We start from the raw sequence: 9,907 nt of genomic DNA, 5'->3' as shown, positions 1-9,907 counted from the left end.
ATGATGTCAGAGGAGATCATTGAGGACAGGGCCAAGCTGAAGCAGGGCCTGTTAAAGGTACTGGAGTGTGTAGCCACAATTTCCTCAGCAGCAGCCGTGGTCAACCCCCGTGGCTGGTTCCCTGATCCGGGTGGTGCTGCACCATGTGGATGATGAGGACATCCGCACCCTGAAGCGCGAGTTCGGCTCAGTCAACAAGTCCCTGGACGAGATTTCCCAGCAGAATCGCAGCGCTCTGCTACAGATCAAGAAAGAAACGATAGACGGCCAGTACTGCCGTGTGGAGGAGAACTTGTGTAACCAGTTCCGAAAGTTCATGGAGATGGTGGAGGCACGGCCTGAGCACCGCGAGTGCAAGAAGGACGACTTTGAGGAGAGCTATGCCAACGACCTCGGCGACCAGAACCTGCACACGCTTTATGATGGTGTGGTGGGCAAACCGAAGCTCTTCAGCAAGCCTATCCTGGAAGTCTATCTGAAGCATTCCCAAGGCGACCGCCGCACCATGGAGCGACTCTGCACATGCCTCACCTACCTGTTCTGCATCGGGCTCATCGCCCTCATGGGCTACGCCGCCATCATTGGGGATGACGAGGAAGGTCTGAGCGAGGAGTGGGCGGAGAAGATGGAGCACGTGCAAGAGAAGATGCAGGAGGCTCTTCGGAGGTGCAAGTGAAGGAAAGGAAGAGTATTCACGTCTGCTGCTTTTCCTTCATATTCAGGACTCATTTGTCCACATTTGTTAGACAGATTCCTTCCTCATTCTCTCGTATTTTTTCTCCCTATGAGCAGTGTGTATGCATACTCACTCACTGTCTGCTTGACCCATTAACAGGAAAACCCATCTGTCAGTGAGGAAGATGCCACTTAATACTCAACAGTAGTCCAATATTTTGTGATAGAGCTGCTAGTAGTCTGTAAAATCAGAGGGGCGTATATTCAGGCCAGGCTGAGATATCAAGACACCAAAATCATTAAGCAAATGCTTGTAGATATATGATAAATCCACAACTATAAAAGTATTGTGGTTTGCACTGAGATAAATGGAAAGAACTTCTCTGTCCATTTAGAAAGTGATCAGCCATTCGATCATTACAGTTCATCACACATTTTCTCTGAAAGCTAAATTTGAGCAATGTGAGGAAATGGCATCACAAAAATTAGATCAGTTCTATCAATATCTGTTCTGGATCCAAAAATCTTGTATCAGTCAGGCCCTAAAGTTGCCATTTAAATCCCTGACCATTATGCACTTGTTGCCAATTTGCCATTTATCAAGGTTTTAGGAAAATGCATTCATTACAATGAAATCAAGATGTTGGAATTGACAACTAGCCTGTGGAGTTAAACCTGAACACTAGAGGCATAACTTCATGCAATTAAAGGGGAATAGGAAACAAGCTTAGATTATTCAAACTCTGTCATTTGAATGTAAGACCACTACAGGGCATCATGTCAATTCTTAAAAATTAGATAGGCCTATACCATTATAATTGTGTGCTATTGATGTAGTAACTGCTACTACATATGGAAAATTTTTGTTTTGCTTGCCAAACAGTGGGAGTTAAGTTGCCATTACATAGTTGATAACTTTAATCTAAAAAAAACAATGTGGCCAAAGCAGGAACAAGGAACAACCATCCCAAAGTTTCCAGAAGTATGAATGTAACTACAGTGATATTATCATAGCTACTGCTGTGTGCAAATCAACATGTACCTGTGTGCTCCTTATACACTGCATGTATGTTCATGAGCTCATGATGTGTCTATGTAACCGTTGTTGTTGAACACTAAATTTCATCTCATTTTACACAAATGTTTCAGACAACTGCTGTACTGATTCCTGTTTGATTTTGTTTGCTTTTTAGTGAACAATTTGGTAGGACATTTAGATGACAACACTAATCGTTCATATAAAGTCTGATTTGATGCAACATTACATCTGGCACAGTAAACACTTTACCACAGCTATTCACTGAACATCATTTTCCATCCATGAGGTCAAAGTAAACGGTGGCTTTACATGTGCTTCCATTCTCATCACCAATAGTAAAGTCATAACTGTTTCAGATATTTATTCAAGACTAGGCCTAATTTGTTGTGAGGAAACTGGCATTTCTGTTTTATAGGAAGTTATACTGTCACTGGAGAAATCTTGCCACTCTTAATTTGTGCAATTCTGTCACTATGTATTTTATGTTCTATTCAATGTATACTATAGCCTAATAACAATGCAAGAGGTGCACCTAGTATTCTACTAATATACATAAAAAATACCAATGGGTTTGTCTGGTAGGCTATATTGTAATTTGTGAGGTTTTGGAATTTGGTAAAATGTTAAAATTTAATATAACATAGTTTGGTTTTCCCATTCACTTCCTCATTTGACCAACAGTGCCTAAACATGTGCTGTGAGTTTTGTTTTAATTTTCTCAAAGGGGTTTTGTCTTGATCATCTAACTATAAGATATCAGGCATTGTGTTTTGTTAAGGTCTATACTTTTTCTGTTCAGATTCAAACTTAAAATAGTGTTTGCAAATACGTCTCATGTTTTGTGTTAATGTGCTTGGAGTACCAGATGTGGGTTGGGACTGCTGCATCGGAACAATTCAGATGGTCAGGTGAATGAAATAATGAAAGTAGATTAAATTGACTTTCAACAGTTTTCCTGTGATTGTCTAAACTTTATGTTGCGCCTTTTTATTATTTTTTGCACATAATATTTGACCCACGTGCTACTTAAAGATCCATTACTGCTCTCATGCTTTCAATACATAACTATATGTAATGACCTTACTTTAGGGTAGGCCAATGTTTTCTACTTTGACAACGCCACCTTCTGTTTAGTGAGCGGAAGGAGCTCAACCTGATCGCAAAGCGGTCAGTTGCTTTGGTTTGTACAAAATCACCAAGTGAGGCATGAATCATATAAAAAAATACAATAAATTTTATTACAAAAATAGAACAATTTGATATTTAAAAACCCAAGAATAAAATGATCATTCCTGTTTGGCCAGCCACCTGGTACCGTCTCCGCCCTGAGACCCCCGGAGTGCCTGAGCGCGCTCCCACGCTCCGCCGCAGCCCCCAGCAGAAGCGCCTGATAACAGTAAAGACAGAAGAAAAACAGCACCACAAGCCAGCATGCAAAACCAAATCACTCTAAAGAGGAAACATGCAGTTCCTTTACCACTACAAACCAAACCATGTGCACAGTTATGTCTTATCACTATACCACCTGATGTGGGAGATGAGTGTCCCTTCCTCCACCAGCACCCCACGCCGGTAGCTGCAACGGAGATGGAAATCACCACCCGACAACCCACCCAGGGCCAGGACGCGCCGGCCCAGCTGCGAGTCGGTAGCCGGCTAAAGAGGAGCACACTGACAAAATGTTAGTACAAAACAACATCGGAGCAGCTAACGCTGCTATAGGTGGCGACAGTCTTGTATGGCACGATTGGCAACACTGGCCAATTACTTCACAGCAAACAACGTAAACGATATACTATTTGAAATAAAAGGAAAAAAAAACCTATAGGAAACAGTGGCTGATAGCCCCGCACTCTCCTATTCATCTGCCCGCCTGGACTGAAAAGAAAAAAACATTACAATTAAAAATGTTTAACATAAGATAAATAAAAAAAAGGAACACCCAGAACACATACTTGCTGAATGCCACGCTTGTGCCAACTGGGTCAATCTCTCCGATGCCCTTCCTATAATCCTGCGGGCACAAGGAGAGCACGTAAAACACAAACACACAGCCACACATGACGGACAGCATTAACATAAAACCATCGGGGCATACCCGGTACGAGAATGGAGCAATGCCCAGCCTGGATCCACTAGCGCTCAGCCGCAACAGAGTCCCTCGCGTGCCCTGTATGAGAGAAACGCACAGCATAAAATGCCAGCCCAACAGTAAGCTTCTCCTTCCCCGTCTGTGGTACTAATCAGATCTCCCTAATTGCTCCCTCCATACGTGAAGTGTTGATTGCGCAACCTCGTGAGAATGTCAGGAATGTGCCTTGACTAAGGGGGCCAATTGGACCTCTACTGGTTGGGCTAGGGCACCACATATACTATAATGGTTTTAGGTTCTGTGGCGTTGCTCCCTATCTCTAATATTGTTACAATGGAGACGTATACTATACATAGATTATAGTCATAATGCTGTTGATGGAAGAAAATTTTATGAACCTGTTAAGGCTTTTTGAATGTTATATTTGTGAATACATTGCCTTTTTTGTTATGAATCTTTGATGCCTGGTTGTATGCTATGCAGCACTATAAATAAACACTTGAGTGAATTATACTAATTTGTAGTCAATCATTTTAAATGAATAATACAGGTCTACTTTTCTGCAGTATGGAAATCAGAGTAATCAAGTCAGAGAAGACACTGAACATATAACATGGTCAATTTGAAAAGCGTTTTACTGTTTTCAGTTTACTGTTGTTGGGCCAGGCCATGTGGTCAAACAAAGGAACGGCCTACATGTAAGATTAAAAGCCTAAAACCGGCCTAGCAAGGGAATCAAAAACCTGAACTCTAGCTCACCCGCTGGGCTGGGACCTTAAACAAAGGAAAGCAGCGCCAAAATTCCAACAGGCCCTGAAGTTCACACCTAGGTGCGAACTGGCTGAAACCCAACCTCTGGCCTCTCATTGGACGAGACTCGGGCGAACCCCGGGATGTCCCCATGACGTCACCAAGAGTATAAATTCCAGAGATACCTTTCCTCATGGCCCCTTATTGCGACCCCGTTGCTAAACAAGGTGGTACCTGAAACGTTCGAACTGTTCTTTTGTTTAGCCGAGGCGCAGTCTTCAACTCGTGGGACGAGACCAGACTGTTTAGTGTTAGCTGTAACACTGTTGGATCCAGACAGGGGCGGAAATCACGGGGGGGACAGGGTCCGGACCCCCCCTTCCTGGGACTAACAGAGAGTTGTCCCCCTCAGTATATCATTGTAAACATAACTATATAATTTTAAATAATATAATAATATGCATTGAAAGCACTTGTGCTAATTATAGACGCAAAACAATGCGTTTTTAAGTTTCGAAAGATTGAGTCCCTCTCTCATATGCCTCACAGTGGTTTGGTCCACTGCCTACCTGACTCCCCGAACCCCCACACACACACATTAGCCCTCGGTACGAGTGTCTGTGGAGGATCTCTGGAAGTGTGTCAGTGGTGGCAGACCTCCAGTAAGTAGCTGAGGTTAACTTAAAACAAAGGATGTGTCAGACATTTTTCTTTACTTCTACCACTCAATAGAATAAAACACATTCACAATTGTAACCAGACTACATTTTGTTCGCTCCATTACCTCGCGGTTGAATCTTGTGCGTCAGCGTGTTGGTACGGAGCAGCCGCGTCTCCTAATGCATGTATGTTTATGGAGGCAGGAGGTCTGTCCACAATTAAAATCCTCATAACTCGCTGAATTTTCGACCGATTTTCAAGCGGTTTGGTTTGTTACAAATGCCAGACATGTATTTATGATACAGGATAGTTGGTTAAATTAAAATGCGGGATTTCATACCAAAATACTTTATCTTTTGTAGATGGTAACAGTAATATTTCTATAATATAATATTTAAGATTAACTTACCCTATGTAATTAGGTTCTAAGTATATTCTTTTTTTCTTACTGCATGTAAAATGGCTGCCACTATGTTATTTTGTTCATAATTTTGGAAATAAATGAAGACTTAATTAATAAAAAAGACATAATTACAACAAACATTATGTTAAATATAAGTACGTTTCTGGCAGGCTTCATAGCGTTCTGGACTTTTACACATTGACAGCAAAACATTAGAGATCTGCTTTTTCGGGAAAACAAAATCTAATTAGGCATATATTAGCTTTAGTTCAGTTAATGGGTGTTGCTTCTCACCTACTACTGTAAATAACCTGCATGCTGTGTGTGTGTGTGTGTGTGGCTGGTTGTGAGGGCCTGTACGAATTCACCCTTCACTGTTCACTCATAAATGTACAGTGGTACTCAAGGGCGGATATTTCATTTCACTGTTGGGGGGGACAATAAACAGAAAAATTTCTCAAGAGCAATTCCTGAAGGGGACACCAAAGGTGCCGCCAAAAGTACTGTTGTATTAAATGTATATAGAGGTCCATTATGAAACATTTCCATAAGCACTTCATTCCTTTCTTATGAAGATTTTATCAAATTGCCTTTGATATTACTGGGGTCTTTCTACTTGGCGTTTCGGTGCACTGAAAATAATCGGATGTCTGTTTTTCTTTTCTCTGCCATTTTAACTGACTGGCTGACAAATAGACACACACACACACACACACACACACACACACACACACAGTATGCAGGTTATTTACAGTAGTAGGAGAGAAGCAACACCCATTAACTGAACTAAAGCTAATATATGCCTAATTAGATTTAGTTTTCCCGAAAAAGCAGATCTCTAATGTTTTGCTGTCAATGTGTAAAAGTCTAGAACGCTATGAAGCCTGCCAGAAACTTACTTAATATTTTAACATAGTGTTTGTTGTAATTATGTCTTTTTTATTTATTAAGTCTTCATTTATTTCCAAAATTATAAACAAAATAACATAGTGGCGGCCGTTTTACATGCAGTAAGAAAAAAAGAATATACTTAGAACCTAATTACGTAGGGTAAGTTAATCTTAAATATTATATTATAGAAATATTACTGTTACCATCTACAAAAGATAATTTTGGTATGAAAACCCGCATTTTAATTTAACCAAGTATCCTGTATCATAAATACATGTCTGGCATTTGTAACAAACCAAACCGCTTGAAAATCGGTCGAAAATTCAGTGAGTTATGACGATTTTAATTGTGGACAGACCTCCTGCCTCCATACACATACATGCATTAGGAGACGCGGCTGCTCCGTACCAACACGCTGACGCACAAGATTCAACCGCGAGGTAACGGAGCGAACAAAATGTAGTCTGGTTACAATTGTGAATGTGTTTTATTCTATTGAGTGGTAGAAGTAAAGAAAAATGTCTGACACATCCTTTGTTTTAAATTAACCTTTGCGAAGCAGGTACTTACTGGAGGTCTGCCACCACTGACACACTTCCAGAGATCCTCCACAGACACTCGTACCGAGGGCTAATGTGTGTGTGTGGGGGTTCGGGGAGTCAGGTAGGCAGTGGACCAAACCACTGTGAGGCATATGAGAGGGGAGGGGGGGGCGCAATTTTTCGAAACTTAAAAACGCATTGTTTTGTGTCTATAATTAGCACAAGTGCTTTCAATGCATATTATTATATTATTTAAAATTATATAGTTATGTTTACAATGATATATTGAGGGGGACAACTCTCTGTTTTTCCCAGGAAGGGGGGGTCCGGACCCCCCTGTCCCCCCCGTAATTTCCGCCCATGGTGGTACTTAAACCCTGTCATTTGGGGGTGAACAGCCATTTTGAGACTGTATTGAAGGTTCGGTTATTGGTCCCTGATTCCAGGGTGGTGCCCCGTTAATATTGACTCCCGTCAATAATTTTATGAATATTAATAATTTCACGATTATTAATTATTGATTGCTAATAACCAAACCTGCCCCTATCAAAGCCCAACACTGTTGAGCCTCCTGCAGGAGTCCTGAACTAAATTAATTTAAATTCCAACCCCATGTTAACGGTGACAGTGGCCACGTTGCCGTTGTTGGAGTGTAGCACAGGAAGAGAGAAACCTAGCTTTTTAGGCGTTAGCTGCAGGTGAGCTGCAACTGAGGTTGAGCTATTGGGTTCATGAACAAGTCAAATATGTACACATATATGAGAGTTTCTCAGAATTAATGTTGAAGTGCACACCTTGCTCAAGCAGAAGTGTCAACAGAAGAGAAAAGGTGCTAATTTTCCCACCAACACACAGAGAACAGGCATGGTTTGTGGTCAGGTAGGCGTTGTGGTTTTAAGGTATACAAGCAAATAGTAAACATGTTGTCCCCCACCAGTGATGTAGTTCCACCCTTGGGTCAGTCAGTGATTGCTGAGTGTACTTGAAATATGAATGAAATTGTATAAGCATTTTCGTATGGGACAATGAAAGGACAGATTGACCATATATTTCTGTTGCCTACTCTCCTCAGAATTAGGCTTACAAGTTATATCTTGAAATGTAGTAACTGTAATTGTCCTGTTTTTACTCAAAACAGTACAAAATATAAAAACTACAATACGCAATAAATACAATCCGTACATTACACAATGTACACTACAATTTATAATACAATATACAATATAACATACAACACTAGGAGCGTGAGTGTTATGAATAATATAAATGCTAAATGATAAGTGATATATGGTATTGCACAGTAGGTAAGTGGTAACATGATATAAGTAGTCAACAATGACGGCACAGTGGTAGTGCAGTGATGAGTGCAATAACAGTCCAACAGTCCAACAACTGTACAATAACTACAGTGTCTTGTGGTTAGAAGTTTGCCCAAAAATTCTCCATTGACTCTCACTTCAACACATCAACCCAGTCTGATGTCTCCAAGTGTGTAGCGTGTGTAGACTATTATGTTACCTATGATAACTTTAACTGTATTGCTTTACCACTGAGTCCCCATTCATTGTCCCCCACGTTGTATGATAACTTTAACTGTATGACCTGCTTTACCACTGAGTCCCCATTCATTGTCAATGCCACCCCCTAGCGGCACAAAGTCAACGTTACAGTGTGACTAACTAACGAACGAACGAACGAACAAACAAACTAACGGACGGAGACCGATCCATAGTCCCCCCTTTGGTGGGGGACTATGGGGACTACCCAAACCTCCATCCCCAAATAAAAAGGGAAAATAATGAGAACGGCAAAACGCTACGCAGGGTGCCATTCTGCTTTCTCCCTCCTACAGGCTCCTTATATAGGCTGGACCTGCTACCGCGGTGTTGCAGGTGCAGCACATTGCTCATCAGGAATTACCTGCGGGAGGAGAGAAAGCAGAACAAGACAGTAAACATCACAAGGGGGCGCGCAACAGTTAGTTCTTAGACTTAATTGTCACAGGTGTGTGGAAAAACACAGGTGATCTCATCATCATAACGTGATATTGTTACAACATAGAATCAACAAAATAAGGGCCTCCAAAGTATTTCATATATGCAGAAACAACTTTCAACATACCCTATATCATTTAAACATGCAGGATTTAATCCCAACATCAAGGATCAGGGGTCATTTGTGCTATGTACATTTCTAGACATGAAAAAACATTTCGAAATGTGTACAACGTATGAAAAGCTAATCAAGAAAACTAACAGACCCCACACCCTACTCTGCAAGTGGACACTCAAAATAAACAGAAAAAACACATCTTTGTGCCATGATATAACACATAGTATATTGGCTATAGATTAACTAATAAATAATGTTTGTTTACAGTAAAATAAGTGTTAAGGGACAATCGAAATTCAATATATCACAATACAAAAATGTGACAATATGTATTGTAGGTCAGAAAAATGAATTGTGATATTAGCTCTATGTTATTCTGCTGTAGTAATCACAAATGAGACACTTGACCATCACAATTTCATAAACTCTCCATCCAAATTATATTATTTGCACTTGTAATGACATTTTTAAATTGTTGTTTAAATTCTAGCAAGACAATGCCATCACTAGAAAGATTTGTAGCTCAGAAATGAACATAATTCTGCACACTTTGTTGTCGTGGAACTTTTATTTATTACATCGTTTGTATCGTGGTTGTATCGAATCCTGAACGCTGTATCACGTAGCAATTCATATTGTGAGATAAGCATAGTGTCCCATCAATACTCAATTTTCTCAATTGGATGATGTGTGCATGAGTGTCTGTGTGTGAGAGAGATCCTGTAGGCTACTGCTGTATCATT

At 40.6% G+C, this 9,907-nt stretch overlaps 1 pseudogene; it reads left to right on the top strand.

Moving 5' to 3' along the window:
• LOC139908293 (protein rapunzel pseudogene) lies at positions 1 to 691 on the top strand (annotated as a pseudogene).
• The last annotated feature ends 9,216 nt before the right edge of the window (positions 692 to 9,907 follow it).

Source organism: Centroberyx gerrardi, chromosome 24 (genome assembly GCF_048128805.1).
Source record: "Centroberyx gerrardi isolate f3 chromosome 24, fCenGer3.hap1.cur.20231027, whole genome shotgun sequence".
NCBI classification, from domain to species: domain Eukaryota; kingdom Metazoa; phylum Chordata; class Actinopteri; order Beryciformes; family Berycidae; genus Centroberyx; species Centroberyx gerrardi.
This window is presented reverse-complemented; position numbering and strand designations above follow the sequence as displayed.